General features: G+C 27.6%; 1 protein-coding gene across 2 annotated transcripts in view; it reads right to left on the reverse strand.

Moving 5' to 3' along the window:
- The window catches only part of LOC107172370 (uncharacterized), an 88575-nt gene that overhangs the window by 18522 nt on the left and 42265 nt on the right, over positions 1-27788 (reverse strand). The window lies entirely within an intron of this gene.

The raw sequence follows: 27788 nt of genomic DNA on the forward strand, positions 1-27788 counted from the left end.
GATTTTAGCGAATTGGACATTCCCTCCCCCCGGACTGAGTTATCCCCCCCTGAAACAATATATATATTTTTTTACACATAACAATAGGATGGACAATTGGTTCTTTGGTTTTACATGAAATATACGATCATCATATCGGCATCTATCGGATATCATCATTCACGTTATGGAGTAATTTTTATTACCCAATTAAATGGGTAATGATTGATAAACCAAACTCAAATTATCTAAGAAATTAATAACATATTGCTTTTAGATTTCTTAGTATAGTTCGTAAATTATGTGAAAGTTTTTCAAATTATCATATTTTAAATTTTTTAATTTCCGTGAACTATCTTATCAGAATAAAAAATAATATTAAGTTTTTTTTATTTGTATTATTTAATTTTTAATATTATTCTTATAACTCTTATTTATTTTATTATTTTTCCGTGAGCTACATTATACTACATGAATTATGAATATTGCGTTTGCATTTGTATTTTGTATTTGTATATTGTTTAATATTTTTATTTTTAATCCGTGGGGAAATTGTCCTATTCGGAGGGGGGGGGGCATGGATGGAAAATCGTCCTAGATTCAAATATTTTACTTACAGACAAAATGTTCAACATAAATTGTTGAAGTGGCTGGAACCCGATTGAGCACAGTTTACCTTTTTCATTATCCAATTGAGCACAGATATAACTAAATAATAGAAATCCAAAATACAATACGGTTGAGCATAGGCTATATATACGTACAACGTTGCCGTCTCGCACAGCAAAACAATTTTAAAAAAAAATTGAAATATTTACAGGAATTATTTTATAATAATCATCTGAGTGTATTAAAGTTAATCTATTTTTTTTTTTTTAGTTTCGGCCCTTAAGACTCCTGAAAACGCTAAACTTTGCCACCTATCCCTGTCCTCCACTACTTCTCCCCGTTTGACACCAGGCTCTATCCTTTCTACTTCTCTCTTCACACCGTCTTCCCATCTCAACTTAGGTCTACCTAGTGGTCTTTTTCCATTAGGCTCTTCTTCTTAAGTCGATAAGTCTAAGTCCGTTTTCACTAGTTATGTCATGCATGCTATGATTACCAATGGTTGTTCTGAATATATTTTCCTTTCCCAATTTGGCATTACAATCGCCTAAGACTATCTGTGTTCTGAACAAGGTTGATTTCACATGGCAGGGTTGATAGCCTTGCGCATAACCCCCAACCTGAAGGACCATGCTAGGTCATGGTACCTAGGGCTATTGCTCTTATTGAGTGCACTGGGCAATGGGAGCGCCACTTTCCCTACGCCATAAATCCATTTTATAAATATATATAATTCATGTCCTATACAGATAAGTTTAAAAGTTAATTTATAGATTTAATTTTAATATTTGCATTATGTTTTACAATTATTGTATGTATATGAGTATTTCAAAAGACGCATGTAGCCTGGTTGTAGTCGGACAGAAAACTTGGCAACGTTGCATTCATTTGACCGTGCTCAATCGAATTTCACCGGATGAAGTTTGATTCCGGGACAATTTGCAGTCTTAGTAGGTACTTTTTATCGGGAAAATGGAAAACTATATTCAAAACTAGCAATTCCAGTCTAACCGGGACGTGAGGCAACTTTATTCTATGTTATCAATTAGTTATATATCTAGCGGAACGATTAATTAACCTATATATTTTGCAATGATTGTGATTTTTCATTTTTTCGCCTGTACCTACAATGATCACATTGTTTTTTTTTTTTTTTGTAATTTATAGACTTGAAATGTTAACCAAATATTAGTACTAGCATTTTTTAAAAAGACATAATATTTTCAAAAATTTTTGGATTTTCTATGTTATTTATAGATGTTTGTCATTTTTGTCATTTTTGTAGTTTTGTAGTTTTTTTTCAAATAAAGCATGATAATATTTTTGTTTTTACGTAAAAAGTTGAAAATTGAATTCAAGGTATATACAAATACGAATTATTAGGTTAGGGTCGCTAAAAAATACAATGTAACAAGACTAAACAAATACCTATAAATGACGGATACCTACTCTTCTCAACATACCAACAAATATGTTTAAATCCCAGCAAAAATATAGGTATTCCGAAATGGTATTTCGACCCTTTCTATATTACGGATACGGACAGTAATATTGTTATTACCTAATATTATTTTTTGGCTATAGTATATATAAAAATATAATTGCACACGTTCGTACACATGGGTACTAAGCGATTACTATGCCACTATAAGGCATGGATTATGGTCGAATACACAGGTGCTCCTATATCGGCAATAACAATAACGTTAATTGCGTATATATGTATACTGTATAGCTGTTACTATGGTTGAAGCGTGTTTAGTTGTGTGTGTGTGTACCGATTATTCGTTATGGAAAGCCACAAGATTCATGAAGAGGCCCCGTGTACAGATACCACCGCTCCGTAAGGAAGACGGCACCTGGGCACGCAGCGAACAAGAAAAAGCCGAAATATACGCTTGGCATCTTGAACATGTATTTATGTCAAACACTATTGGCTCTGAGCTCGACATTTTGCAATGCCAACCATTTAATGTAGTACGTGAAAAAATCAAACATTTCTCGCCGTTAGAAATTGGTAAAGAAATAGATAACAACTTAAACCTAAAAAAATTTACAGGCTATGATGAAATTAGTCCAAAAATACTGAAAGAACTTCCAAAGAAAGCTACCATTCATCTTACACACATATACAACGCTATTTTACGTACAGAATACATTTCAGAACAATGGAAACGAGGCACGGGCACAAGTTATCATGTTGCTCAAACCAGGAAAACCACCCGAAAATGTAGCATCATACCGACTGATATGTTCCAAGTTTATCTAAACTTTTAGAGAAACTTCTGCTTAAACGCCTAAAACCGATTATAGAGGAAAAAATCTTATACCAGAACATCAGTTTGGATTTCACAACAAATATTCAACTATTTAAAATTCGAGTTACCAATGTGATTAGTAAAGCTCTTAAAGAAAAAAAGTGCCAGTAAGTCTAACATCGATGTAATACAACGCTGTCAAAACATTGCCCTTCGGACCATCACTGCAGCTTACAGGTTCGAAAGAAACAACGCAATTCATCGTGATATGATGCTGCCAACAAATGCTAGACGAGAAAATAAGTACTACAGTGTCTTACTGCCTGTTTTTAAGTGTTATTCGCCACAACGTCTCTGTGTCCACTCGTAAGATAAAATATTCTAAAAAAGGAGTAAAGAAAAACAGTGAAACTTGGTTTTTTTAAAAAAGGAATTAAATATAATAAAATATATCAAAAAAACAAAATAATAAAAAGAAACTTAAAAATACTGCTCGTTAGCTACGACAATAAGCGAAACAAAGAAACAGCCCAGCTCCCGCCGCAGACGTCACCTTATGTAGTGGTAGCAATTTTGATGACTCGGCTTGATTGACTTCTGCTTCGTATGTTATTTTAATATTTTATAATTTCGTTATATATATATATATACAACAATTGGACTATTTAAAATTTAAATTGCAATTATTATAAAGAGGATGTCAGCGTACCTACAGTTTATTTCTTCCTTGCTGGTCCACATGTAATATTATAGACATACGCATTTACGTAAAATCGTTTTTTTTTTCGTTTTTTAGTAATTTTAGAGTAAAATCACTAATTACAATAATGATAAACAAAAATATTTTTGAGGGTATGATATATCGATTCTTCTGAATATTATCTTATATTTACCATAGTTTTTTTTTTTTTTTAATGCAATATTTTCATGAAATAGACACGTATATATAAGTTTGACTGAAAAAAAAATACTAAAGCCTGCATCGTAGTGGGACACTTTTGATATGACTAACCTAACCTAACCTGACCAGTGACTGTCTGTTATAATATAAGCAGGTTTTACCGTGTGAATGAAAATAATTTGTTGGCATGCAGTATACTGCGACAGACAGACAGGGAAAAAGAGAGAGAAAGATAAAACAGAATCACAACAGAGGGAAAATAAACTTCACCACACCGAGATCGATATTTGCAATTGGTTTGCGACCAGAACGAGTATAATGAGTATATATTTATATTATATAATAATATAATAATAGTAGTGCGACGTGAATCAATCATCTCGTGCGGCGTCGTAATAAGTACGTACGAACTTTGCGTTGTATAAATAAACATAACATATTTGGCGACAATGCATCAGCTGTGAATGCAAGACAAGCACACGATCATATCATTCATATCGGTTTTCGTCGTGATAATTTTTGAAAAATGTTATGTATCGAAATCTGAACAACTATAGACGAGTCTACAGAATTATTCAACTTTCTGTGTGTTGGACTGAATGCTAGTAATAATCCATATAGCCCATATAAGCATAATCATGGGTAAATTATTCTTGAAGGGAGGACTAAACTAAAAATCTATGAGGTGAAAAAAGACACTATTGCCTCATCAGTTTATATATTGGTGGTGTGATGAGGCACGTTCGTACTCTAAGTATGTGAAAACGCGCTGAGCGTACGTACCTGCCACAGTTACTAGTTCCCGGATGTGTGACCACCCGCAATTTTTAGCAACATATCCTTATTCCTTACCACACATACACAAATACATACTAAAATAACCTACCAATTTAAAATCCTACAAACAAATACACAAAAATAACTCCTATCGTACCATCCCTGTATCTCACACTCAATGGCCTATGTTGCTGCGACCGCGCACGGATTCCCTCTTAAAAAATAAAAATAAAATAATAATAATAGTAAATAAATATCTTAGGAGCTTCACTCCTCCGTTATGATAGCCGAGTTGCTTAATATTACAATGGTATAATATGTAAAACCTACTAAAAAAATAAACCATTCTGCACAAACCACGACAATTATACTTCATCAATTATATTTAAATATACCTACGTATCTAATATAATATTCAAATACAATATAAATAGTATAGGAAACAAAACGAAATTAATTTCTAAGTTATATATTAAATCCTATGTTATGTGTTAACATTAACTTTTTAATTGTGTAACTACAATTTATGTTTTTCGTCCTCCTTTATCATTTATTGTACAAATATATATATATATATATATAGTCACGTACTACATATTCGTCGTCAATAATAAACCGTATAAAAATATTAAAGTATCACAAAAATAATCGAAAGCGTGGTATAAAAGTACTAAATTTAAAAGAATGTTATCTTTACTAATGTATAAGAAGAAAACCGAAACTACTAAACCGATATTATTTTTTTTTGCCATCAGAAAACTACACTATCTTGAGGATCTAAATGCAATATTTTACTCAATAAGTGGCCTTGATTTTTTTTCTATTGAGAATTTGAGAACATTCTTTAGAAATAATATAAATAACAATAATTTTAAATAATAATATATTTTTGTTTATTATATAGGGTTGCAAAATTTAGCATAGATGAATAAGAAATTAGCTATTGGTTATTACAGGCACCGATTTTTAAATTTTTTTAAATTATACAAAGCTAAAACTACTAGAAAAAATACTTATTATGATTGAATATATTATTTTATATGACCATATTAAATATCTTTAATAAAGATTAAAATGAGGTAAATCCTCATAAGTTTTTAACATTAATACACCAGGTATTAAATTACAAATTGAACACACATTTTGAATCATATAGAGTTAGCATTTTTAACAAGCAACTAAATGCACGGAATCAGCTGTATCTAATATATTTAACTATAAAATATGAAAATAAGTATTTGCTAATTCAACAATTATTGTGAATACAGTCTTTTTTATTATTAACCTGATATAAAGTATGAGTTGATCTACCTAGTCAAATACTTACACTGAATACCTTCATAGTCAGATGGTTTTTAATATAAATTATAAAAATATTTAATAATTAATATTGTTTTCTTTAATTTTCAATTATTAGTTTTCTATAAGATTAAAATCAATTATCGTGAATTGTACTATATTATCCTACAAATCATCTTTTCTTTGTATGTAACAATATAAAATATAACTTAGAAACTGCGTTTCAAGTTTTCAACATTTTCAAAAAAATCACCTCTTCAACAATTCACACCAAACAATAAAAGTTCTCGTTTGAAAAAAAATGTATGAAGTATAAAACACTCTTCAAACGCATTACAAAACTGTAGCACTTGAAAATATAAAGTCCTTAATTAGAGGACGTCTCACCAGTTATATCGTATCCTATTCTTATAAGTACGCGTGACACTGAAAATCTGCATTAATCATTGTTGTTAACTTTAATATCGGAGCGGATTCCATCGTCAAACTTATAAGTAAAAACGCATTATCTATGTTAAAATAAACTATGTCTTTTTGTTTTACAATTCATCAATTCTTAAGCGAGTAACCCATGTAAAATGAACTATATGCTATCTTATAGTAGGTATTTAGAAAACGCCAACGACTAGCTCGAAGATCCAAGTATCTCGAACAACTTAATAAAAACAAGGATAATGTAGGTACGAGTAGTTCTAGACTTTTCAATATTATTATTGTTTGATAATAGTTAAATTCATTCTATTTGCTATAAATTTTAAAACTGATGAAGCTAAACTCGAACTACCAAACGTACATTTGCTGACGTCCGTTTCCTCAGCTTCCATCATCAAACCTTTGTGGGGAGTGAGTAGAAAAGCATTCTAAGGCGTCGACTACAACGCGCACCGCCACCGGTTCGAACTTCGGTCACGGGCGGCACCTCTCTTCGCGCAGTCGCCATGTCTGAAGAGAGAGGCAGCCATTCCCTACCCCCGACATGGCAGAAACCTATGCGTGCCCACAAGAAATTCTGCCTAATTAGGCGTCCGAAATAGGCTTTCGTGCCTGCTCCGTACGAATAAAAAATCAAATTTCGAATCTAGTCTGTTTTGAGAGGCCGAAGAAAAATTGTCTTCGCTGAATTTTACAACAATTTTCTCTAACTCATTTTAAACAATTTTTGAGTCAAGAACAAACAAATTTCTATCAATCTGATGGTCTATATAATCTATAATAATTTATTGAAAATAACAACAGATATCCACCACATCACTAGAATGAACCACTTTCGAACAAGCCAAGAATTCAAAACCAATCAGAATAATACCACCGTTACTTAAAAGACAAATTTTACAACAATCCACACCATCAATTTATATAATTTTGTTGAAGTACCGTTGATCCTCTTCCAATCAAAAGTCAGTACTTAAATTTACTATTAAATTGAAGAATAACAACTCTAATCATATCAATTAAAGTACGGAACATAACATAATATACTTACACCGAAATAAAAAGTTCAGACTGGAATAGGTACTTAAAAACTGTGGGTTTCAAATTTCAAGTCTGATTTTAAGGTACTCATCATTACAAAATCACAATATATTGCTGTGAAATTTCCATATTATTAATAACCACCTATGGGATAAATATAGTAAATACGTTATTGAAGAATTTAAAATAAGAACAGTAGTTGCATGTTTGGTGAATCACACTGTATATAATATTATATACTAATATTTTACCGGGCTTTCGAGTCCGTGACGACGCGTAAGATGCGTTTTAAATCCACTAAATTATTAATAACTCGGTCGCATAGAAAGGTAGGTATGCCTACATATAATTGTTCGCGGTTGATGTAATATTATGATGCGATACGAGAGGACATTACATATTTACATAACAGTTTAAAATAATGTAATCCTATTAATTATAGGACTGTGATTTAAAAGACCTAAAAAAAAAAGCTTTAAAAATTATAAAATATTCGTTTTAAAATTGATTTCTTACATACTTTTTTGCTGAACACTTTGAATACTAAAATAGAAATATTGTTGTCGCCTATCTTATTATATTTGTATAAACATAATATGAAAACTGTAGTTGACGAGTATTGCATATATTATATCATCTATATTCGTTTCTATATGTTATATGCCCCATCATTATTTTCAACCTGCCCCAACCAATATGCTGGTTTTGTTGCAACGATAAACTGTAAATGTACTATAATTATTTACGATCGCCTCAAAATAAAAATAGAGAAAAATTGTGTAATAACTTGGAAAATTCTCTAAAACGTTGAATTTTTCAAAAAATCCAAATACATTCACTATTTAAGGAGTTAAACGTAAGTTACAAACCACCAGAAATGGAAGAATATTTACTTTTATTTTGTATACATACATGTAAATGATAGATGTACCTAATAGAGGTGTTTAAAGAAAGTTGATTTCTAACGAAAACTCAAGTAACGACAAAAATTTTTTTCAATTAAAAATATGATGTACGATTTAAAATCAGGTTAATGTGAGGTTTCATAATACATTTATTTATATAAACATATATATATATATTATACACATATCGATTTTAGGCGTTCAAACACAGCGATTACAACGATTTATGGTCAATGCGTGTCGTCACTGAATTAAAATAAGTATTATAATAATAATCATACGCAGGTGTTTTATTAAACAAGCGACTTGTACGCGAGATAAAATATAATTAAAGCAATTATAAACAGATGTTTATATGCGCCGTATAATAATTTATACTACAGGCTGCTGTCATTCTTTCTCTCTATACAGCGTCGGTCATATATAAACTTACCCACTCTCCAAATAAATAAAGTGTGGGTTGTGACTCACCGAACATGCTCGCCCCATTTTTTTCATTACATAATGAATTCATTCAAATTTTTATTTTTGGATTTTTTTAAATATACTTACGTAAGGACCAATTTTTTTAATGGATTATATTATGTGCATTTAAAGACTGTCCTGGCCCCTGGGACATACTTTTTTTTTCAAATGAGGACTTTTTTTACTATAAATTGTTAAGTATATGATTTTTCGAATATTCTATGTATAAGAATCTAATGAGATCCAATTAGAAATAATATTTTGAATTATTGAACTGATGGTACATCATGGATGACAGGTTAAACAGACATTCTGGGAGGTTTTTACAATTATTATAAAATTGTAATTAATATTGGTATTAATATTATTATAATTATTTTTATAATATTATGTAAACGATATAGGTACGTTGATTGGTAGATTCTAAACATTTATTTTTATTTTATGTAAAACCATTCGGTACAAGTGCTAGTTTCTTTAGTGCATAACGTTTAGAACTCAGAAACTATTCATCCGATATATACACACCAAACGAATGTAAAAAAAAAATCAGATAAACAAATACCAATTTATAGTAAAAAATTATGTTGCTCATTTGAAAAAAATAAGTTTGTATAGGACATTCCTTAAAATAATTATAGAAAATCTAAGTATTCATAGAGAAGTTTTTATACTAAAAAAATTCAAAAAATATTAATTTGAAGAAATACATTAATGGATAAGAGGGAGGCGGGGGGCAAGGAATTGTAATTCTTAGTGAATCACTTGGTATTTGTATTATTATAATATACTCTAACAGCTCCTCCTAGAGTCAAAAAACTTAAAAACCACATTTAAAAAATAATAAAAGCCACTAGATAACAAAATTATTGACTGAAGTACTAACACGCATGGCAGGCATAATCGTGTATACATTCAACAATAGAGTGGATAGTTATCGCTAATTAAAATAAATATTTGACTTGCCGAATAATGGCAAATGTAGTTAGATGCATAGTTTTAGAACATCAATCGAAGTAAAAGTGATAAAGAAGACAGTAAGTGTATTAAGTTACTTTAAAAAATAGTGATTTCCCACATTTATTAATAATACCGGCAAATGGTAATTACCTGCAATGTATCTGAATTATGTGTGGTACCTATAATTATAATGGCAGAGGACTTCACACGATTTGAAGTAGTAATTCAAATATAAAATTGCATTTACTAAGAAAATTATAATAATTTAAAATATAATTCCATTTGCATTAAATCCTAAATTTTGACTTGAGTAAAAGTTTAAATTTATATATAACATATTATAGGTATTCAAAGTTTAAACATTGTGAATGGCCTGCAAAAATATACCACACAAAAATATAATACATCTATAGGTACATCAAAACACCATATTGAACAAACTGTCCATTATTTTACCAGAAACGATAAATATGTACGATCTGTATACACTGTTAAGTTAACCTATTTGTTTTACCTTTATTATCTTATATTTTGTTTTCTGCAGCTAATAACTCATAAAATATATCAATATATCATACTAACCGTATATATTTGCGTCTAGTTTCGTGACAAAAATACCACGAAGTCATCTACGGGGACGACTTACAACATGACTGAAAATCAATATTTTTTTTCACGTCTGACTCTGAGGTGACTTCAAAAGTTCTGTCTTTAAGGACAGTATTGAAAAACCACAGACGATGTCAAGATGACAAATCTCATTTTAACGACACTAGAAGATACGTAAAAAATGATTATAAGTTATCCTTATTTTAAAATTATTCAATTCCTCTGTTGATATTATCAGACGTGTTATAAAATAAGCGAAGCAATATATCTAACTCAGCGGTTCCCAACCTTTTTGAGACTATTACCCATAAGTCAGGTTAGATATTAACAAATACCCCCTGACCCCAAAAAAAGTATTGAGTAAAAAAAAAAACAATACAAAATATATATATTATTATTACAATTTCATTTACAGTCATAATACGCATGTGTAAATGGATAATAAGAACTTAAAATACAAATAAATACCTAGTTTAACTTTTACCCCCCCAAAAAATTGTGTTTTTAACCCTTAGGGAGTAATTATTACCCCCAGGTTGGAAACCGCTGATCTAGCTATATTGCTATTCTACAATAAACACCTCAAATTGTATTTTAAATATAATATCTTGTAGATATATTTATTTAAAAAATATCGGTTAGGGCTTGCTCTATGGTTTGGTTCTAAGACGAAATGGGCATTACATGAAACATATTAAGTTCGTTATGTCTTATTAGTTAAGATTATGAATTATTTTAATGTTTAATTTATATTTTTTTAAATATTATGTGATTATTATTCGTTACGAACATTGATAATATACTTCTAGGTGGTAATAATATTGTTAATAACTCCCATATTTTTTTTTCTTTTTAAAGTTATTAAATTTTAATATTATTCATAATTATTTTGTTTTTATGTAAACATAATAAAAAAATATATAAACTAAGCCCATTGTTATAATAATATTCATACAATAATTTCGGGTAACTACTGCATTACTGCACATACGTTATATATATTAAATATATCTATATATTTTTCTTGTCATTTAAAGACTCTAACCTTCATTGTTTGAAGACAAAATAAAAAATTATTTTAACAGACATTGTAATTAAAAATGTCTAATAAAGATTCTTTTAAAAATAATATCATCCATTTATTGTCTTCAGCAGTAATTTAATTTTAGAATTCCATAATAAATATAAAGCACCAAAATTGGTGTAAACTTGATTGTGTATGCATTTCCTTTTCCAAATAATTTAATGATTAATTGTTTTAATTTTACCAATAGAATGGACAGGCCATGTATGGCGGGCCGATGGAAGTATGTTGAAAGGAGCATTGACATATATGGCAAGGGGAGAAAGACCAAGGGGATAACCGCGGAAAAGATGGAAGGACGGCGTCAAGGAATTATTAGAAGACATTGGAGTGGACTGGGAATAGGCATATGATAGAGAGAGATGGAAGGAAGTAGTTTTGTCGGTCAAGAGTCTAAATGGCTCATAAAATCCTGTAAAAAAAAAAATTGACTAACAACTAAATACTAGGATTTACACTAGGATTCTCAATTACTCAAATTAAATTGTCATCACTGGGTGGATGGGGTGGGTGAGAGATGAAGCTATGCATTGGCCGACAACTATAGCTCGAGGATATCTTTCTGGGCTTGGAGCAAGAGCTCCTCTCGGATGATACATCGGAATAGATGCCTGCAGGTTGAGCCAGCTTTTCAGGGTAGATAGAGGCCCCCATCATATGTATAATATTTGAAGTTTGGTGAATAAAAGATACGAGATCAGGTAGCACTGTAGTAGCAGTATCGTGATAAACAGTTAACACCCGGTCATGGTTTTTTGAATGAAAAAAAATGATTCTCAATTCAAAAAAATAACGATAATATAATCAACGTGTTTTTAAATAAAAATTTTGCAAGTCTATATTCAACTTTTTAAGCTTTGAGTATTTTGTTCATACTCGTATCTATACCTATAATACGCTATAATTGCTACAACAACAAAAAAAAAAAAAAAATGAATTATATTAGAATATTTATCAGAATAGATTTTTATAATAAACCAGTATTCTTGGTTATAATTTCTCATAAGATTTAAAAAAATGTATATCTACATCAAAATTGCCTACACGGAACGCCGAGTTACTGCTAAACTATATCATGTACCTACAAATGAGAATTATAAATTGTACGTATAGGTGAATTGTTATTCTGTTACAAATTAATTGCTGTTGTTATCGTTGTACGGTTTTAAAAATATTATACTGGGTCTATATAATTTGTTTTTATTTTATATAAGACCCTTTTACTCATAATTTTTCTTTCAATTTATACAATAATCAATAACCAGGAATTGAAATCGATTTTAAAATTTAAAATTTTGAAACAATAATCGATTTATAATTTGTATACACGAATCGATTTAAAATTGTAAACAAAAATAAATAGGTACCCTCAATATATAACAATATAGCAACGCCATTTGTTTGTCCATATAATTCCATAGCTAATGACGTGGGTTACACACCTTAACTAGTTTACCAATTGGCAACAATATATTCCCACATCATATTGCTCGAGTATCGGGGAATACTTTTTGCTCTGTTTTTCAACTGGCTCACAAATACATTTTATTTTGGCACAAAAATCGAATGATTTTTTTTCTTTGTAATACATAGAGTTGCCATTGGTCATAAAAATAATATTTAAAAGAATTTTAAAAAATGGTTAAATATTTATCCAACCCACTACAATGCATTTTTTGAAAGTTTTTTTTAATAAAAGAATTTAATATATATTTATTCAATTGTTTGAAAATGCAATAATATCCGTATGTACCAATATTTTGTATAGACTCAGAAACTACTCAACCAAATTTTATGAATACTTTAGAAATTGTTCTCTTATAGAAATATCATGAAATTTTAAATAATAACATGAACCCCATAAGAAAATAAACTAACGCTGTACTGCTGAATCCAATCCATCACAAATCTGTATCTCGTCTCGATAGAATTTGTTCAAATTGGTCGAATTTATTCTTGAACTGAAATATAGGTACACTAAAACCGACACACCGATTTAACGCTAGATTTTATGTTTGTTTGTTTTTTACCAAGCGAAAACGGTTATGCAACTCAAGTTATTAATGTTATTATGATATTAAGTATTTCAAGTAATTATAATAAACCAAATCTATGATGTACGCGTAGAATGCAAATTATCTACGTCACATTTAGTTTATTATTATTAGAACAAATAATGAACAGACTATTTTATATTAATATCGTATCAAGTATTACCTACCTACCTATTTAAGAACATGACCGGTTTTCTTTGGTAACCTATATACCAAATGGTACCTATTCAACATTAATTAGTATAACCTGCAACGCATGTTATAAACTATTATATTATAATAATTAATTAATAATCATTATATTTCCAATATACCCATGACTAATGTTTAGACTGTGTTTATTTATCTACATATTCTACACATCATATTATGAATCTTCTTAAATTTTTAACTACAAAACAGCATAATGTATGATATAAAATAGTTATCTGCAATCACCAAGGCTAAGGATTGATAGAAACCTTCAGTAAAAGTCAGCAGGTTAAACAGCTAATAACGTTACTACTAAAATTCATATTATTATGTTATTTATATGGTATCTAACCATAAAATCAACCCAAGTTTTTGCACTATATATTGCGATTTGTTCACGCTCTTAAAACATTGAACATGACTATAAAACTCACATAAATGGTTCAAGACGGTGAGTGAGAGATTATTTCAGGAGAGCGCACACGCACATTCCAAATATACGAACATTGGTATAATAATTTATTATAGTGAACAGGGTCAATCGAAAAACCGTAAACGTACGTGCCAAATAGCTCATCGCTTTATAGGTATCAATGTACCATCATCGTGTTATACAGGATGATTCAACAATTCACATTCCGATAAAAATGTTTTATTATCAAGGAAAAATGGCTATACAATATAGATTTAAGGAAAAACTGGTATGATTTCATTTGGACTCCAAATGTTGGCACCTCCATAGGCTCATTCATTCATTATGAATATAGAATCTTTAAATTTAATCAAATCGACTAGATTTTTTTTAACATTAATTTTATTAGAATATATATACAATCTGTAATAGTAGTTTTAAACAAAGCATATGAGCGGAAATGCAAGTAGACTGTGAAATCACCAGGGGAGTACCCAGCAGTAACACTCGACGATATCGACTAGATACATATTTTTTTTATCATAATATTCAAATAGTTTTTCATGCAAGTGTGCGATATGAAGTTCTTAAAATTATTACATAAAACTGAAAAAAACAAGCATATTCATATTTTGGATATTTTTTTAAATTAATTGTATTTATCCCCAAACAAAAAAATACCCAATTTATTTTATATACTTAGAATATCATTTTAATGTAATATTTTTTCTATAATTGATGAAATAATTTGGATGGTAAAAAATGTGTAGTATATAAAATAAACTTGATATATTGAGTTTAATGGTTAGGCATGATGAACTAGCAACTTTTCCAAAATATATAATAATTATGTTATAATTTCCTGGACATAAAATAATTTCCAAAATATTTTGGCACTTTCTTACTTTGCTCTTTTATGTAAAATATATTTTTGTTTACGAGTAAAACAGTAGAACAATTGAATACAATATTAATGAGCTATTAGTGAAGAAATAAAAAAAATATTTAAAATAATATATAAGCTTAGTCACAATTTTAATATAAGCGTTTAAACTGTTTAAAGTACACTTTACGAAAGTTATAAAAATCATAAAAATATTTATATTATTATAGATTTTGTACCGAACGATTTTAGTTTTACATTAATAATTTTTTCATATTATTATTTGATTATTTAAAGCTTGAAAACTACAAGCTTATAAAAAATTCTTCATATTGTTTTTTACTGAAATTTAAAAATTACGAGCGTAAAAAGCTACATAGATGCATTTGTATGAGTGATTGAAGTTCACATTTTGATAACGTTAATTCATAAAAAATAATGCATTTTCTAAATTTTTATGTTCGGAAGTTTTAAATATACTTAAGGACCATATTTTTAAAAAGAATTTTCATACCGTTTACAAGAATTTACTGTGGTGTTATAAAATATTTTTTTTTTAGATAAGAAACTCGTTTATTATTGTTAAGCAGGCCGTTTTCTTTTTAGGCAAATATTTATGTTACCTACTAAATAAAAATTCCATCTAGTAATTTAAAACGATCTTATGAAAATATAAAATACATGTAATACCTATATAATTTATTGATTTATTGTATGCTTTTAGATAACAGACATTTTTTACAAATTTTAAAATGTTCATAGATTTAGTAATTATAAATAAAATGTTCAAATCTTCCAAATCTATTATCTTGAACAAATAATATCTTTGAAAGAATGTAGTACACTATTTGTTTTTCTCTTTGATTAACGCGCAATATACCAATTTTGTGTTCAACAGAACTTACTCTATGCTGTTACTTTTAGTATCTAAGTGAATTCAGTAATTAAAAACTTTAAGTTAAGAACATGATCTATGTCACTACGTTGGTTATTTAATGACATCTTAATTATTGTTATGTAATTTATAAGCGTTTTTAAATTACAATATTTGACTCGCTCATAACTTACATAGAAATTAAAATATCATAAAAAAATTTAACCCAGCATGACGTGACTGTTGTAATTTTTTAACTTATAGTTTGATTGTAAGTGTATTTCGTGTTTCACTGTAATATCAAAAATAATAACAATGTTAGTTCTGTTAAATGTAAATTCAACTGTAGTGTATGTGAAATGTACATACAATAATTGAATAATGTAGCCGTATTTCAGTTGGAGGAAACATATGGTGCACTGACATCCTCTTCATAAACGAAGTTAAACAACTCAAAAAATACTTGTTCAAATTTCAATTTAAATATAATATCATCATTTTTGAGAAAGCCAACTATTTACCAATTTACAGGAAAAAAGGATAGTTTATATATGGACACTCCTTTAAAGGTACTCGTATAAAATCAAAGTATTTGAAAATAATAATAGTGCTCAGACATAATTGAAATTTCCAAGAATCAGAATTTGAATAAATTCATTACTGAAGTAAATAAAGATAGTGAACATGTTTGGTGAAACACCTATATATATTATATACATATATGGTCGTTCGATCTGTTGAAGTGCAAGTGCTAGAGGCTGAATAGAATGCTAGAATTTCACTCGTCCATCGGGGGGTTTTTTTTTATTCCGACATCACGCGGGGAAAGGCGATAAACGCCCACAATTACCTAAATACTAGTATTTATAATCGATGACAATATTATGTACGCGCTATTCTTCGACCAGTATGATCATTGATCAACAATCTTGTAAAGTATTTGTGTAAATGAATTTATTTACGTTCATAGTAACTAGAATATTTTTTAAATTTAGTATTTAAACTACTGTATTTGTATTTGAAAATACAATACTTTTCAAAATTTATAAGAATTACCACCTATAAGTTATATCTCTGAATTGACGATTTTATATTATTTTATTAATAATTAAAATCAAATTATTAAATATTTATTTGTTTTATGTTTCTTCGTCAACAACCATTAACGATTTAATTAATATAAAAGTATTACGGAAATTAAATATGACATGATTATTATATGCATATTGTATTATGCCATTGCAATTTTTAATTACGAAATGGATTTTCTTAAACATTTACAATTAAATAAATGAAATTAAAAATTATTTAATCACCTACACGTCAAATATTTATGTGTTCTTAAATACTTTTCTTAAAACTATTTCAAAAGCATTTTTACACAATTCCTGGTCAATGTGATGAATAATAAACATATAGGCATATAGGTACACCATAGATACGCGTGGCCGAATTTGAAACAAATACTATTTATAATCGACATTTGTATCATTAGTAACAAATATATTGGATAAAAAAGAGTTTATATTATAGCCTATAGGTATTACACTTGATTTATTTTTTTATTTATTTATTACTATGCGAGTATAACTAGGTATCTATCAATAGCTATACGATTATAAAATAGATTAAAATAATACAATAAATGTATTTATGAAGATTAGATTCTTAGATTTGAAAAGAAAATTTTTTATGAATTTCTAGCTTATAATAATTTGCGAATTTTCGTGATTTTTATGTATGTTGTCAAAATTAAAATTTAAATGCTTGTAAAAAAAATGTGACTATACATTTCTTGTATTTTTCAACTGCTATTTTAAAAATATTTTAGGAGCCTTGTATTAAATTTTCAAATCTTAGGTATAAAAGGAAAATTTTTTATGAATTTCTGGAATAAAATAATTTAAGAATTTTCGTGATTTTTACGTATGTTGTCAAAATTAAAATTTGAATGCATGTAAAAAAAAAATGTGGATATATATTTCTTTTATTTTTCAACTGTTATTGCAAAGCTATATTATGAGCCTTGTATTAAATTCTCAAATCTTAGAATTAAAAAGAAAAACTTTTATGAATTTCGATCTAAGATAATTTGAACATAGCTACTTGAAGGAAAACTTATGGAAAACTTAGTGTTGTATTTTTAATCCTTAGTTATAAACGCAAAAAATTTTATGATTTTTCAACTTCAAAATTACTTGCAAATTTTCGCGTTTTCGACAGATTTCGTAAAATTTTAAACTGTAAACGCTTATTAAAAAAAATTGTGACTTACGATTTTTAATTTTTTTTAGCTACAATAAGAACAACTCATAAGGAACCGTGTATTAAATTTTCAAGTTTTTTTGGTCGTCCAACATTTTTTTACCGACACTTCAAAAAAAATCGAAAATTTAAGTGGCCTATAAATAACTCAAAAAAAGTCGAAAATTTTTGAAAATTAAACTGTATATATATATCACTAACTTTAACATTTGGTGAAAATTTGAAGTATTTACAGTGATTAGTTTTTGAATTACAACCATATAAAAATATCGATTTGGTCGAAAACTGGTTTTGCGTAAAAATTCCCGTTTTTCTCGATTTTTTTGAAAACTGTTGGAAAATGTTTACTTTTGTCCTCTATAATGCACCAAGGATGTTCACTTTTACATCGGAAACCACCCCCAAAGTTTGAAATTGAAGCATTATTTCGACTAGTTATGCTGTACACAGACACAAAAACAAAAAAAACACACGTCATTGTAAAATCAATACATTCATCACTTCGTTCAGAATCTAAAAATTACATATATATTCGTGATATTATTTAGAATAAAATATTTAATGCTACACACAATATACATACTCTGATATATTAATTATAAGCATGAATATAAAATTCGGTAATAAAACTTGAAATGATTGTTCATAATCCTTGAAATTTAAAATTGATATCCCTAATGGCCTAATAACTATGCCTAACCTATACATATTATTGGTAGTCGGTAGAAGCGTATTACAACATGGAAAACGATTGTAAAATTTAGACTATCCAATCAGAATTTTTAACAACGTGCATGTCTATAATAGAATGATTTTTTATTATATTTATAAATATTATTTTATTTTACTATAACAAAAAATTGCCGTACGATACACTGATCATTCGGTATATTTTTTACATTTTTTCAGAAAATTGCATACGTTTTCTCTTAATAATGTTTCAGCAATTAATTTACAGTCAATACAATAATATTTAGGTAATGAATAATGACGTGCTGTAATGATCGGGCACTCCTATACATACGAAAAATTGATAACAGACCAAACAAAAAAACGTTTATCCTTGTAATACTAAATATACATTCTTTGTGCTGCTTATAGAATCTAAGACGAGTTGATTAAGTATAGTAGTACCTATTTATTATACATTAATTACCTACGTATAGCATATGTAATGCATCTATCAAATTGTGCAGACGCTGTGCAGACAAATTTCAATTTATGAACGACGAAAAAATCACTTCACTTTACTATCTATGTATAGAAAAATGACGTAATTTTTCCATTCAATTGTTTAGTTGAAAATTCCAAACCTGCTTTTAACTGCATTGGATGTATAAATATACTGGGTGATCCATCACTACCTACATAAAAGTTATTGAAAATATAAATGTTAATTGTTAAAAATTAAAAACTGTTTTACAAAATTATATTTTAACTATGTATTTTTTTTTTTACTTTTTTAACGGCAACATCCTCATTCCAAAACACAACAAAGATAAATAATTAAATTTTTATGAGTATTAGTATATGAATTATAAGTATATTTTAAAGTTTAGATGCACATCGCCTAAAAATGCTCATGAGGATTATCCCACAAAATGTTGATACATTACTCCGCTCATCTAAACATTATATGTTTATGCTTTATAAGTTACAAACTCTATAACTAATTAATTATTTTTCAGAAATTTTAATAAAATTACTATCAGAATACTTGCTGCTTTGTAATATAAAATTTAAAATGCATGTTGTCATTCACAAATGTGAAAAACTTAAAAAATTATAACCACCATAAAAAAGTAAAAATGTTGCTTTAAAATTATTTAAAATCATGTAAAAGAAATATTTTTTAAAAAAGCGGGTAAGTGGGTATCGCTCTGCTGTACATTGGGGGTGGGGTGGACCTCTGACTAAGGTAGGTTAAATTTCAATGCAATGATAGGTATCATTGTATACGAAAAACGATTCTGAACGGAGACGGTTTATCTGTCTAGGATATATTATAGATTATTAAAAATTTTCAAATCCTAGATTTAAAAAGAAAATTTTTTATGAATTTCTAGCTTAAAATAATTTGCGAATTTTCGTGATTTTTACGTGTGTTGTCAACATTTAAATTTAAATGCTTGTAAAAAAAAAAAATGTGACCATGCATTTCTTTTATTTTTCAACTGCTATTGTAAAAATATGATAGGAGTCTTGTATTAAATTTTCAAATCTTAGATTTAAAAAAAAAAAACTTCTATGAATTTCTATCTAAGATAATTTGAACATTGCCGTAACTTTTACGTATTTAGTCAAAATTTGAATTTGAAATACTTATATTAGTTATATTTGTATTAAATTTTCAAGTATTTTGATAGGGCCAAAAAAATTTTATCGACACTTCAAAAATAAATTTTCAGAAAAATTGAAAATTTCAGTTGTCTATAAATACCTCAAAAAAAGTTGAAATATATTGAAAATAAAATCATGTAAAGAAAATGACAATCTAAATAACTGGTAAAATTTTCAAGTATCTACGACTTATACTTTTTGAATAATAACAAATATTAAAAATCGTTTGAGGATAAATCGTTATTGTTATGCTATTTCGTAAAAATTTAAAATTCAAACGCACTTAAAATTTTTCCTATAATGATGCTTCTTCGAGTTTTCTCTATAGCTACTTAAAGGAAGGCTTATGGAAAACTTAGTGTTGTATTTTTAATCCTTAGTTATAAACACAAAAAAATTTTATGATTTTTAAACTTCAAAATTACTTGCAAATTTTCGCATTTTCGACAGATTTCGTAAAAAATTAAACTATAAACGCTTATAAAAAAAAAAATTGTGACTAACGATTTTTAATTTTTTTAGCTACAATAATAACAACTCATAAGGAACCTTGTATTAAATTTTCAAGTTTTTTTGGTCATTTAAAACTTTTTTACCGACACTTCAAAAAAGAATTCTCATAAAAATCGAAATTTCAGTGGTCTATAAAAAACTCAAAAATTTTTAAAATTAAACTGTTCATATATAACACCATCATAAACATTTTGTGAATATTTCAAGTATGTAAGTGATTAGTTTTTGAATTCCAATCATATAAAAAAATCGATTTGGTCGAAAACTGGTTTTGCGTAAAAATTCCCGTTTTTCTGTCATTTTTTTTTTTTGTTTTTCTTGATTTATTTTAAAACTGTTGGATAATGTTTACTTTTGACCTCTATAATGCACCAAGGATATAAAAGCTTTTACATCGGAAACCACCCCCAAAGTTTGAAATTGAAGCATTATTTCGACTAGTTATGCTGTACACAGACACAAAAACAAAAAAAAAAAAAACAAAAACTCATCATTGTAAATTCAATACATTCATCACTTCGTTCAGAATCTAAAACGTTAATGTTTTCTGAAATTATGAGTGACTTATGTTTAATTGATCATTCCATACATCGATTTATTATGTGTATAATATATTATATAGGTACATTATATACTGAATATTGCAGCAGTGAACCATAAGATGATACTGATATTAATATTAATTTCTATATTTTATTTCGTTTGAAATTTGAAATTAAATAAGAGTTATTAGGTATTATCCGAGTAACAGTAAATTTCACATTATGCTAGAATAAAATCAGTAATTACTTTGATCGGTATATAAATATGATACGCCGATGCAGAGAAAGCCTATGATATTTTATTAGGTACTCGTATACTTAAGTTAGATTAATTTCTTTTTAAATCAAGATAATAAATTAATAAATTTAATTAAGTTTGAAAATTAGTTAAAAAATATCATTAATAATAGTTAATTTTTAGACAAAAAAAGATGTTCATAAATTGATAGTATTAAAATATAAGCAGTGGTGGATTTTACGGTTGTTTAGTAGGCAAATTCAGGGCTATGTTTTGTTCTGGGCCCCACTAAAAACCAAAATGGTGTTCTAAGTTTGTAACATTTGTCACGAACTATGGATAAGTTTTGTATGTGAGCCCTCTTATGAATGGTTTTTCGTTTCAATCTTAAATCAGCCACTGAATATAAGTAATAAGTAATAACTTTCACTTGGAGAATAATTCAATATCATGAAAGACGAAAGTGGATGGAAATGAAAATGACATGTATACAAATTCAAAATTATATAAACTGACATGATGTACGCAGCTATATTTATTATTATTATTTTTATTTTTTTATTTAGGGTGTCGTGTTTCCGTCGTGTATTTGACAACGATCTTTAAACAGAATATAGTATAATAATAATTGTTCTCTTACCCTTTGGCCACCATCCCGCAACTAAATTGTTCCCAAAATCACCATAAAATAAAATTTTATTTTATTTAAAAATAATAATAAAACGTAGGTACTCGTTTTTTCCAAATTATATTGTGCAGTTATAATAATGTCTATAATAATGAAGTAGGTAATGTCATTTAATATAAGAATAGGAAGTATAATTTATTTTCTTTCTTGTTCTATAACCTTACTTACTTACATAAAATATTAAGAACCGTGACAAAAGTTAATTTAAATACAATTTGGGTCTCTCAGATAATAGTTCTAGCTCTAATTATATACCAGAGTTATTTATAAATATATTTAAGTTCTGTATAAGTTATCCTTATCTCGTATGTACTAGTGCATTATCAACTATGTCAAACATTTCGTAATTTTGTAATTGTTAATTAAGTACAATAGGAAATCCAAGTTATCTCGGTTTGGAAACGTTTACAAAAATATGTAATTTCATACCAGAATTATTTCAGTGATTATAATTATCATTTACACAAGTACCCACTGTATGTCTGTATATATATATGATAATTATACATAATTATAATATAATTATGTATATTGTTAGGTACTACTTATACTGTAAAAACTGGTCACCATAATTTAATATCATCGATAATTGTTTTTGACGTTTACGATGAGTAAAACATCTACTGTAGATAGGCACTCATAATTGTAATTACCTGCTGTTGCAATTCGTCGATTGAAAAATAATATATATTTTATATACGACGATTATTCAATTAACTGATTTCCGGCACTTAATATATTGTAAATGGGATTATCTGTAAATATTAATTATAACATTTATACCTACTATTAAACAATAATCACACATAATAATATTATATTAAATTATAATATAACAATTATTATATTATATGGTTTATTAATAGTGTTTATTGGCGTGAGTTTATCTTTTACATAAAAGCCCACAAACAATAGTTTAATAAATCATAGTTGAACCAAACGAAATCTTCACATTACCTAGATGATGATATTATAATCTTAGTGTATTGTTAATCAACGCTTACTTTATAAAATTTTTTCTGTTTAACTGTTTAAGAAACACATATACATGCTATAAATATTTTTAGAAATTAAAATGTAAATATTATAGTAAATAATAATACCTACATAGTTGATTTTATGACGTTTTGACTATTAATATTAACAATCGCGTGACAAATATCTGTGTACGTTAATCGTATAATAAATAAATAATTTCCGTATGTCCGTGCGTGAGTCACATCGAAAATCAGCTGCTATTACATTACCTACACTCAAATAGTTTGTACCTTTGTGGTCCATGTGTTTTCTCAGTAATCGCAGATATATTTTAGACCTGAGCGGAGCGATGAATGTATTGATTTTACCATGATGTGTGTTTTTATTGCAAGATTCCTTACAAGTTTGTCAATCTTTATCATAAAAAAAATGTCCACCGGAAATTCAAATTAAATTTTTATGAGCATTTGAAATTTAAATTTTTACAACATTGGATTTTCACTGGATTTCACAATTAGCGATTTTCTTATTTTGGTGTAACTCTAAAACAAATGACCGCAGATACTTGAAATTTTCACTGAATGTTTATATAAGTATTTTATATATTTGATACAATTTTCAAAATATTTAGATTTGTTTAAAACTGTAATAAAAATGTATTTGTTGGGTAAAAAAGCTTGAAAATTTAATACAAGACGTCAAACAAATTGTAACAATAGCAGTTGAAAAATATTAAAAATACATAGGCACGATTTTTTTTTATAAGCATTTAAAGTTCAAATTTTGACTAGATACGTAAAAATTACGGCAATGTTCAAATTATCTTAGATAAAAATTCATAAAAGTTTTTTTTTTTAAATCTAAGATTTGAAAATATAATACCAAGGCTCCTAACATATTTTTACAATAGCAGTTGAAAAATAAAAGAAATACATAGTCACAATTTTTTTTACAAGAATTAAAATTTTGATTTTGACAACATACCGTAAAAATCATGAAAATTCGCAAATTATTTTAAGCTTGAAATTCATAAAACTGATTTTTTTTAAATCTAAGATTTGAAAATTTTTATTGATCTATAATATATCCTAGACAGATAAACCGTTTCCGTTCAGAATTGTTTTTCGTATACAATAATATAATATCATTGAATTCAAATAATTCCATCCATTACAGTAACCTACTGTACAGCAGAGCGATATCCACGACTTACCCTTTTTTTTTAAATTTTTTTTTCTCCACAATTTAAAATTCGACTGTTTTGTAAATTTAATTAGGTTAGGTAGGTATTTATGCTATTTACTTTTTCATATATTTTTCTAAAAATTTCATTCAAAAAAATAAAATCGAATATTTATATTATTAATATTAACTAGACTATTATATAAAGAGGAGATGTTTGTGACGTTGTTAGGGGTAATCTCTGGTTCTCTGGATCTGCTGAACCGATTTTAAAAATTCGGTATAATCATTTTAAACTTTGAGTTTGAGTAAAACAGCGGAACTCAGCAAAAAGTTTGCGCTCATGCCTCATTTGTATACTTAAAATGCTTATAAATTATATTTGCTATATACAATTTTAAAATTTGATTATTGTTTAAATCCTTAGAAAAATACTCTGATCCGGAATACACGACATTTAAAATGTTTGGTCATGGTGATTGTCATTTAAAAAAGTAAAAACTGTTGTAATTACTTCAAATTATGTGAGAAAAAATGGTTTTCAAAAACTTATAAATTAACCGAGAAAACGACTGTTAAGTGTTAAAATATAATCTAACCTTGTGTTTCATTATTTTACGCAACTGTCAATACAGCTCTGACGTGGCCACAGAAAACGTGTATATTTATACACTTTACAAGAACAATACGGTTAGAACAAAAAAAAAATTCTGTGTGCAAGTCATCCCAGTACAATATATAAAAACATATCCGCTGCTCTCGCACGCGTTATCCTTTCTTGTATTATACGAGTATCCTCAAATAATAATATAATAATTATATTGTTTCCCTCCTACTTTAACCTTCAGGTCGTTATCGTTGGATTATAAGAAAATAAATATTTTCCATACTATGCAACCAATTCAATATGTAGTATATTATACATATTTATTTAATATAATATGATCTATGATTATTATTAATTATTATGAGTTTATGACATGAAATTACCATAGTAATAATGATCCGGATTTATATGTTATTTTAAGATAATGTATTCATGTGATTAATTCATTTTACGAAACAGATACATCGACCGTGGAACTTTTTTTCCATTATTAAAGCAATGACATTTATTATTTCCAGTGCATTTAATGAACTTTTAGTGTAAATTAGCAAATTCAATAAATGTTATAATACCAATATATTTTGTTTTCATAACAATAATACGAGTATTATTATAGTTATTGTATTTATGTAATTATTTGTAACATTTTCTAAAAGGTTTCTTCTTTCAAATCCGTTTATCTTAATAAAACAAAATAAAAATAAATACTTTAATAGTTTTTAAGTATTATTCATCTATACTCAATTTTATAACTTATAATGTATGACAGCTAAAACGACTTTATGTATCTTCAATGATGTTCATATATGGTATTTTACCGTTATTCAAAAAAATTACAACTAATTATTAGTCACTTGGGAAGTTCGAAATATATCACAATTGCATTTATTTCCAGTACACTGTATGTTTTTTGGTGTTCCTCAGTTTAGTTTTTTTTCTTTTGAAAATCTCTTAATAGTTTTCAGGGCATTTAAGTACATAGAATAAATTATATATCATATATTTATATATTATAGTCGATCCTACACGGCGTCACCTATTCTAAATTTAATGTCTTGTGAATGTATACCTTCTTAAGCTTTATTAATTAAATTTAAACAACAGATACATTAATATGCGTAGTTTCGACCAAATAGTATTAAATTATTATTAAATAAAATGCAGGTGTAATAAAATTATATCAAATTAAAACTTTCAATACCTAACAATAATAACAATTTAATTTTTTGAAACCAGTGGTAACGTAGTCATGTTTTGTGAGCCGTAAAATTTCAGTGGTGATTTGTCACTATTTAAAATTCAAAATTTAAAATATTGACTCTGATGTGCACATCTTCGGGTTTAGGATTACCATGTACCAAATATCGGTACCATGAGTGGCTGGGAATTATTAACACACATAAGCGCAAACTAACATTGTCTTTTATTATTATTATAGATTGAATACTATCTGACTTACTCTAGGATACTCTTCACCCCAGTACAGTTCTATATTATAGTTTTTAGAAATTTTACCACCAATTTAATTTAACTAATTTTATTTATGTGTAAACTAATTTTTATTTTTTTTTTTATTTAAAGGTTTACAGGCTTCAACTGCTATGGTTATTAGCCGACATTTTTTTTTTTTTTTTGAGAAAAATAAGAAAAAAAAAAATTTCAATATTTGATTAATTATAGGTTATTTAAGTAAGTTTACAGTTGAATATGGGCTTAAACTATATTTTATTTATAAGGTTGTCTTTGGTGATGAATTGGATGATTTTTGGAGTAGATTCTACATTGAGGGCTCCTTTGATGTTGAGTGGGAGGTTGAGAAGTGTGCGAGTTGGCTCGTGTATTGGACATTCTTCAAAAATATTTCTTATGTTGATACGAGTTTGGCATGTGTAGCATATAGGAGGTTGGTCTTTACTGATAAGAAAGGAGTATGTAAGAAAGGTGTGGCCGATTCTGATGTGAGTGATAGCAATATTTTGGCGTCGGCTAAGCTCTGGGGGAGTATACCATTGTTTGGTTGAACTTTGAATGTACTTTAGTTTGTTGGTTGGGAGGATGGAGTCCCAGAGATGTTGCCATGACTTGAAGGTGTAAACTAATTATTAACAATTTTTTTTTAGTTATATCGTACACTTTGAGTTCATCATTAATCATTACTAATTTGAATTTCATTTTTTAAAAATACACAGCTACGCTAATTAATTTTTAGAGTTTAATATGTTTCATTCAAAAATCAAAAACTTGTTTTGCCCCAAAATAACTTTTATGTAACACAATTTGTTGTCTTCTTTTTTTTTTTTGTACTATTTATTATAAAAATAATATATCTGTAACCAATCGCTATACTAGCTAAATAAACAGCATATTAATTAATATTCTATTTTTCTGAGCCAAAACAAAATTGATACATGAATACAGCAAACTACATGGGTTGAAAAAAATATATACTCACTCCAAGTCTATTGAAATAACTTTTAATGAAAACAGTCTAGTAATTTTTTAAGTACATAGAGGTTAAAGAAACAGACAAGTGTATTCGTGTATATATAGCTATTCATTGTGAATGATTACATAAATGTCACATTGCCATATACAAAAATATGTGATTACAAATTATTTAGGTACCACGTCCGTTAATATAAGAAGGCCATTGTAAGTTCGTTTACATTTTTACAGAGGATTAATTTTTTATATTATCACT

This window comes from Diuraphis noxia, unplaced genomic scaffold (assembly GCF_037042655.1).
Source record: "Diuraphis noxia isolate RWA-SAM2 unplaced genomic scaffold, SU_Dnox_SAM2 contig0004, whole genome shotgun sequence".
NCBI lineage: Eukaryota > Metazoa > Arthropoda > Insecta > Hemiptera > Aphididae > Diuraphis > Diuraphis noxia.